The sequence below is a fragment of the Papio anubis genome, chromosome 11, assembly GCF_008728515.1.
Source record: "Papio anubis isolate 15944 chromosome 11, Panubis1.0, whole genome shotgun sequence".
NCBI classification, from domain to species: domain Eukaryota; kingdom Metazoa; phylum Chordata; class Mammalia; order Primates; family Cercopithecidae; genus Papio; species Papio anubis.
Window position 1 is genome coordinate 67075602 of NC_044986.1, and position 7936 is coordinate 67083537.

Genomic DNA, 7936 nt, shown 5'->3' on the forward strand with positions numbered 1-7936 from the left:
CCCTTTACCTGTGGGAATCCTGCAAAACTTAGGATTGAGAACATTCCTCCAAAGTGGGTTTGCACATGCTTTTATGAGACACCTTCCGTTTTTACTGATTCAGACTTATTTATGCTTGTTTTTTGGCTTGGCATGTTCTGACACACGCAAGTGGCATATGGAAAGGTAGACCTGTAGTTCTGATGTTTAAGGAGAGACCATCCTTCTGCTCAGATTTAAGACTGAGAAAAACGAGTTTTTTTCTGGACTCCCTTTCCCAGTAAATAGATCCTTTTAACAGCCTATCCTTTGATTGACATTATTAGCCCTTTGAGTATTTATTTAGGTTTTTACGTAGAGTGGTCTCAGCTTCAATTCCCCTACTCTGCAACCCTGCCCGGCCTTATTTCCTGTTGTTCCTGTGGTCACCGTAGCTTGAGGTCCTGGCTTCTCTGGCCTGGCCTGTGTCCTCAGGGCATCCCTGGCTGTTGGCCTGATTTACCCTCTAGTTTTTGCTTCTTTGTTATTTTTGGCTCCTTAGTATTTCACTTACTTTTTTCCAATTTTGTTTATGCTTTTTGATACATGTATTATGTACATTTTTTATATATGTATTTAATTCTGTCTTTCTAGGTAACAGAAGTGGGTTTTCTAATGGAGAGCTTTTAAGGATAGCTACTCTGTAATATTTGTTCTTTATTCTTCATTCAGTGAATATTTATTGACTGCCTACTATGTGCTAGATTATTCTGTTCCTTCTGTTTTACTTTAAAAGATTCAAAGGACTCTGGTAGGTATAGCAACCACTAGTTAATTCAGATGAAGGCGTTTTTTGTTTGTTTGTTTTGTTTGTTTGTTTTTTCCTGTTTTAACATGGAGATCTTTTTTCTTGTTGTTGTTGAGAGGTAGTCTTCTTGTATCACCCAGGCTGGTCTCAAACTCCTGGGCTCAAGGGCTCCTCCCATCTCAGTCTCCTGAGTAGCTGGGATTATAGGCATGAGCCATCATGCTCGGCTCCTAGCACAGAAATCTAAGCCCATGATGGTGAGGGCTATGAACAAGCCTATGGTGGTTACAAATTCATACTGACAACATTTTCATATGAGATTGACCCAATTTAGGGAGCACAAAGAGAGCATTTCTAACACCTTTGGTCTGAGGTTCACCCCACCACATTAACTCTATCAGTTAACCAAACAAGAACCTAGAATGCGAATGTGCATGTTGTGGAAATGAGTAGTAGAAGTAGACTCTCCCGCTGTAATGACCAAATGTTTATGTTTCCACCAAAATTCTTGTGTTCAAATCCCAACCACCAATGTGATGGTACTAGGGGGTGGAGACTTTGGGAAGCAGTAGGCCATGAGGGCAGTAATCAGGTCATAATCCCTTACGAATGGTGTCAGTGCCCTTATTAGAGAGGCTCCAGAGGACTGGAATGAAATGAGGAGACAGCCATCTACAACTCAGAAGAGGGCCCTTGCCAGAGCCTAGCAAGCTGGCACCCTAATCTCAGACTTCCGGCCTCCAGAACTGGGAGACATCAATTTCTGTTCTTTTAAGTCATCCAGTCTGTGGTACTTCTGTTATAGCAGACTGAACAGATGAAGAGACCTGCATTTGTTTTGTTTTAGATCAATGTTAACACTGAGGATTGCTATAAGGATTACTGTAGGAATCTCCCAGAATGAACCTATACTTAGAGGAACTGGAAAGACATCAGGGTCCCCTTCTCTTCTGTCCCTTCTGTATCTCCTGTTCAGATTTTGTAGCCTTTTACCTCCTTTTCTTTCTCCTCTTCATTCTTCCCTTTCACCAGATTGCCTTCTTGCCCCTCATTTGCTTCAGGAGACCCATGGTAGCTGTTTAGAAACGGCAGCCCCCATCTTCGCATTTGGCTCCATGACCCCTACTCTTGATTTTGTCTGACACAGACTTTACAGCTTACAAAGAGTTTTGTGTGTGTTATTTCATCTGCACCTAACAATGTTGTGACATAGGCAAAATATTGTTATCCCTATTTTTTTTTTAATTAAAAAAACTGAGACCCAGCAAGAAGTACTTACCCAACATTATACAACCAACAAGTGGCAAAACAGGGAGCAGACCTAGGTTTTCTGGCTTGAGGCCAGTGCTGTCACAGGAGCCTGGCTCATACAGCTGTCTAGTAAATCCACATTCAAGTGAAATTCCAATGTCTGGAAAAATTGGATTTCTAACTCATCCCTGAGCTCCCAATTTTCTGATATTTCTATTAAAGAACAGTAGGTCTGTTACTTCTCTGTGAGAGCAGTGCCCTTAGATTATACAGTTTAAAAATTTGGTGTGGGTTTTGGGAATGTTCTGAGGGTCTGTCTACTATCGGATCTGGCCAACCAGCCATGCTGAGCCATGGTTGGGGTTTTCTGATGGATTACTAGTGGCCAAGGGCTTGTGAAAACATAAATGTCTCACTGAGCGCAAACCTGAATGGAAAAAAGAAAAGAAGTTCTGAGTAAGATTCTGACTAATGACTTCTTGGAAGAAACTGAACAGTGTCTGAGACTTTTTCATCTGCCTTTAGCTAGCAAAGTTTCTTCCGAAAGCCCCACAGCCCCATGCATTTGACCAGCACAGGTGGATTCGTACATTCGTCCACCATGCTATTCACTGATGGTCTTTAATGAACACATATTATGCATGAGGTGCTAATGATCATAGAGAGGGCTACAAAGATGCGTAAAATAGGGTTCAATCCTTAAAGGAGCCTACCATCCATATATACATTTTGACACCATAATTGAACTTATAGTTCTGAGAGCCAGACTGCCTGGTCAAAATTCCGGCTCTGCCACTTTCAACTAACAACAATTAACCTTGTATCCGAGTATTTATCTCTTTAAACTGCAGTGTCCTCATCTGTAAAATAAGACCAACAATGGTACCCGTCCAACTATGCCTCTAACTCAGAGCACTGCTGTGAAGATGAAATGAGGTAATAATGTGTTTAAAGAGCTTGGCGCAGAGTAAAAGATCAAAATAAAAGTGAGGTCATTGGCATAAAACTTTAAAGGTGGTTTGGGATGTGTGGCTTAGCAATGAAGAGCTCTCGTGGTTCGGAGGGGAGCAGTGGGTTTGGGTCTCTATGTTACCAGAACAAGATGCATGTGAAGGATTGGCAGGTAGCAAAGACTGTGCAGAGGTTTTCAGGGAGGAGAACAACAGGGTCAAAAGCATGAAGACAAAAAAGAGTGACTCACATGAAGGAAACAGCATGTGTTTCTGGGTTGGACTAGGATGTAGAGATAAATGAGTGGGTATTAATCATTATAAGTGTAAGTATCCCATATTTAACATGCACTATCTGCCAGACAACTTGTGAATTTATAATTATCATGTAAATTAATCCTCCCAACAACCCATGAAATCTCCCCATAAGATCTTGAAACTTGCCGGCTAAATATCCTTTCCAGGACAAAACCTCACACAGAGGCAAAATGGCTGGGAGTAGACTCTAAACTGAGCAAGACAGGGAGCCACGTAAAGAGAAGGTCCAGACAAAACTGGGGGAGGGCTACAGAGGAAGTCATTCCCAGACTCTTCAGCCTATTTTAAAGACATTTTTCAGTACAACAGAAGAGGGAGCCCTAGAGTCATGAATCTTGGCCAAGAACTCTTTTCCCATTCTCCCCATTGAGGACTGCCCGAAAATCTATCTCATTTAAACAAAAGCAATGTAAAAGGATTGCAGAGGAGAAACCTAGTCCTATTCAATTTTTTTTTTTTTTTTTTTTTTTTTTTAAGAAAAAGAAGTTGATTAGCATAGTAACAGGTCATCAGGCAATGATCTCTGAAAAGACATGCCCTACAAAATAAATAAAATTTTTCTTTTGATATTTTTTAATGAACTAGAAGAGTTTTTAAAATGACAGAATTTAGGAAACTAAAGCATAAGTCAGGATTCTAAAAATTAAGAGATGAGATAATTGGACACAAGGAAAATTTGAAAAGAGCTCACACAGAATTTAGTTAGGAAAACAACATTTTTCTTTTCTAAAAAAAACCCCAACCATTTTAGAAATGAAAACAAGCTAGAGTGAATAAATAATATAAATAATGTCATAAGAGAAATAGAAGGTGAAAAAGAGGAAATTAAAAAAATCAAAAGTGGAGACTGGTTAAAAAAAGATATAAAAGTGATAGATGTGGAAGATAGAGAAGATCCAACCCATGTATAAAAGAGACCCTAAAGAAGAAAACTGAGGTAATGAAACAGAATAAATACATACTGTAGTTAAGTATGTTAATGTACCTCTCTCTTTAACTGATAAAACAAGTGGACAATAAACCAGTAAAGATACAAAAAAAATGAACAATACAATGATAAGCTTGACCCAATTGACATATATAGGGCAGTGTACATATACACCAAAGTGTTGATGAAAAGGCTGAACTTTGTAAAATATTTAAAGAGGTTTATTCTGAGCCAATATGAGTGACCGTGGCCCAGGATATGTTCTCAAGAGGTCCTAAGAAAGTGTGCCCAAGGTGGTTGGGCTACAGTTTGGTTTTATACATTTTAGGGAACAAGAGTTGCAAGCAAAGACATAAGTCAGTACATGGAAGGTGTACATTGGTTCAGCCTAAAGAGGTGGGATGTCTTGTGGGGAGGGGACTGCTTCCAGGTCATATAGGTAGATTCAAAGATTTTCTGATTGGCGATTGGTTTAAAGAGTAAGCTTTGTCTAAAGGCTTAAGAAGTCAGTAGAAAGGAATGCTTGAGCTAAGACAAGGGGGTTGTGGAAGCCAAGGCCCTTGTTACATAGATGAAGTCTCATAGGTGGCAGCCTGCAGAGAGCATGTGATGCCATATCAGAGTTAGGTTGGAATTTGGTGTTTTATTACCACAAAGAGTCTGTTTTGTCAGTCTTATGATCTCTATTTTAATATTAATGCTGGCCAGTTGTGCCTAAACTCCAAAAGGGAGGGGGCATAATGAGGCCTATCCAACTTCCCTTCCCATCATGATTGGGAATTCATTTTTTCAGGTTTCCCTTGGCCCAGAGGGAGTCCATTCAATCAGTTGGGGAGCTTAGGATTTTGCTTTTGGTTTACAAAAGAAATATGTCTTTTTTTCAAGAGCATACTGAACATTTACCTAAATTGGCCATTTACTGGGCCATAAAATATATCAAAAAATTTCAATGAATTAAAAATTTACAGAGAATGTTACTCAATGGATTAAGCAGGAAATCAATAACAAGAACAAAAAGTAAACAAAAAAAAAATCAAAATGTTTGAAAATATACAAGGGTTAAATTACATTTATCCTAAAGCTGCCTCCTTACATAGTTCAAATTTGGCCTAAAGGTTTCTCGGTAAGTAATGAACTGTAACCTAACTGGATGTGTAAACAGACTATAACCTACTCTTTTTTTTTTTTTTTTTTTGAGACAGAGTCTCACTGTGTCACCTAGGCTGGAGTGCAGTGGCATGATTTTGGCTTACTGCAAACTCCACCTCCCAGATTCAAGTGATTCTTGTGCCTCAGCCTCCCGAGTAGCTGGGATTAGGTGCGCACCACCATGCCCAGCTAATTTTTGTATTTTTAGTAGAGATGGGGTTTCACCGTGTTGCCCTGGCTGGTCTTGAACTCCTGACCTCAGGTGATCCATCCACCTTGGCCTCCCAAAGTGCTAGGATTACAGGCGTGAGCGACCATGCCTGGCCTTGTAACCTACTCTTGTAACAAGTAGGTCTTAGCCAATCACAGTAGTCATACTTCAACCACTTACAGGTGACTAATGGTTCAAACCATGCTCAGATAAGGTGAACGCTTAGTTGCCTTTTGGATTGGCTGCAAAGCAACTAATCTGGCTGTTTCCACATCTCACTTCCGTTTTCTATATTTCACTTTCGTTTTTCTGTCCATAAATCCTTTCCAACCACCAGAGTCACTTTGAACCTATTCTGGTTCTAGGGACTGCCTGATTTGTGAATCATTCTTTGCTCAATTAAACTCCGTTAAATTTAGTTTGTCTAAAACATTTCTTCTAACACCAATATTCTTCAAAATAAGTTCCAAGTCAAAGAATAAGTCAGAAAATACTTTTAACTGAATGATAAAAATATGATACACCAAAATACATTGGATGCAAGTAATATTATGTTTAGAGGGAAGTTTATGGTCATAAATGCACATTTCAGAAAAGGAGAAAGATTTACTATTGTAAAAACTCAAAATATGTTACTCTAAAATATGGCTTTAGCAGATCAGAATATGCTACTCCAAAATATGCCTTTGGCATAAGAATGATTTTGAGCTGATGATGATGATTATTTATTTATTTATTTATTTTTGAGACAGAGTCTCGCTTTGTCACCCAGGCTGGAGTGCAGTGGTGTGATTTTGGCTCACTGCAAGCCCTGCCTCCTGGGTTCATGCCATTCTCCTGCCTCAGCCTCCTGAGTAACTGGGACTACAGGCACCCACCACCACGCCAGACTAATTTTTTTTTTTTTTTGTATTTTTAGTAGACATGGGGTTTCATCATGTTAGCCAGGATGGTCTCAATCTCCTGACCTCTTGATCCACCTGTCTTGCCCTCCCAAAGTGCTGGGATTACAAGTGTGAGCCACTATGACTGGCCAAGCTGATTATTTTTTATGGCAGTGGCTGCTGCCATCATGCTGGCTGCAGCAGGGAGGCACGGCTTTGGCTGCACTCTCCATAAAGCTGGGGAGTCTCGCCCCTTCTCAGTTGGGAGGAGAGCTCTCTGGGTGCTGCTGCGACTGCCCAACCAGCAACTTCAGACCCATACCTCCTGCTCTATGGAGGATGCCTGAGACTCACCATCCTGGGTGGGGCTACAGCCATCCAAACGGCAGCTGTGCTCTTTGGGGAGGTCTGGGAGCAGGCAGAATCTGCCTTCCTGGGTGTGGCTGTGACTGCTTTCTCAGGTGCAGGAGCTGGGTGTCTCTGCAGGCTGCACCCTCAGTGGCCTTAGGAAGGACACTCCCCTATCCCTCCGAGCTCAGAGGTGTCTTTTCCCACTGCCTGGCTTCTCTCCACTCATGGTGCCTCCTCTGATCTTAGAGGGGGTGTTGGGGCCGAGCCCAGGGGCCATGAATAGCAGCAGGAGGCAGATTGATTTCTGGGTGGGAGCAGGTCCCCGGTAAGGCCCCACCTTCAGGCCAAGGAAGGTCTGAAGGCTGGGGGCTGGGCTGCCAGCCCTGCAGACTGGCAGACTGGTGGGGGGACTTGTGGTGCCTCTTCTGGGCCTCCCATGGCCACCCATGGATGAATTGGCATGCACTTCCTTCCCTCTGAGGCCCATAAATGCCCAGGGCTCAGCCAGAGTGGGGCAGAGGACGAACAGGGCAGAGATGATGGGAGGACCAGCTTCAGAGAGGAGTACTCTCTCTGCTGATAGCTGCAGAGACCTGCAGAAATGTCCAAATGACCTGCCTGCAGAGAGGAGCTATCCTCTCCAGGGCCTCTTTTCTGTGGAGAGCTGAACACTGGATGGGATGACCTGCCTACAGAGAGGAGCTATCCACTCCTCTAAGCTGTTCTAACACTAAATAAAACTCTTCTTCACCCTTCACTTGTCTGCATACCTCATTCCTCCTGCATGCAGGACAAGAACTTGGGCAATGGTGCTGTGGCCACAGAGGTTTCTGGCCAGAAAAGGCAACACCCCAGAGATCCCGTAACATTTTGAGAAACTGCAGACATGGGAGAAGCTGTGGAAACAGAGTAAAAATTGCCCTTTTATAAGGGAAATTCAAAGCCATAAAGAAAATCTCCATTTGTAAAGATGTTTCCTGTTTAGTACCAGAAACAGAAGGATGATGCTAAATCACTGGAAACTCTTATCAGTGGAGAAGGTATCAACTTAAGTCTGCCTAACAAACCTTATCCTATTTCGTATTTTCTTTTCTTTTCTTTCTTTCTTTTTTTTTTTTTTTTTTTTTT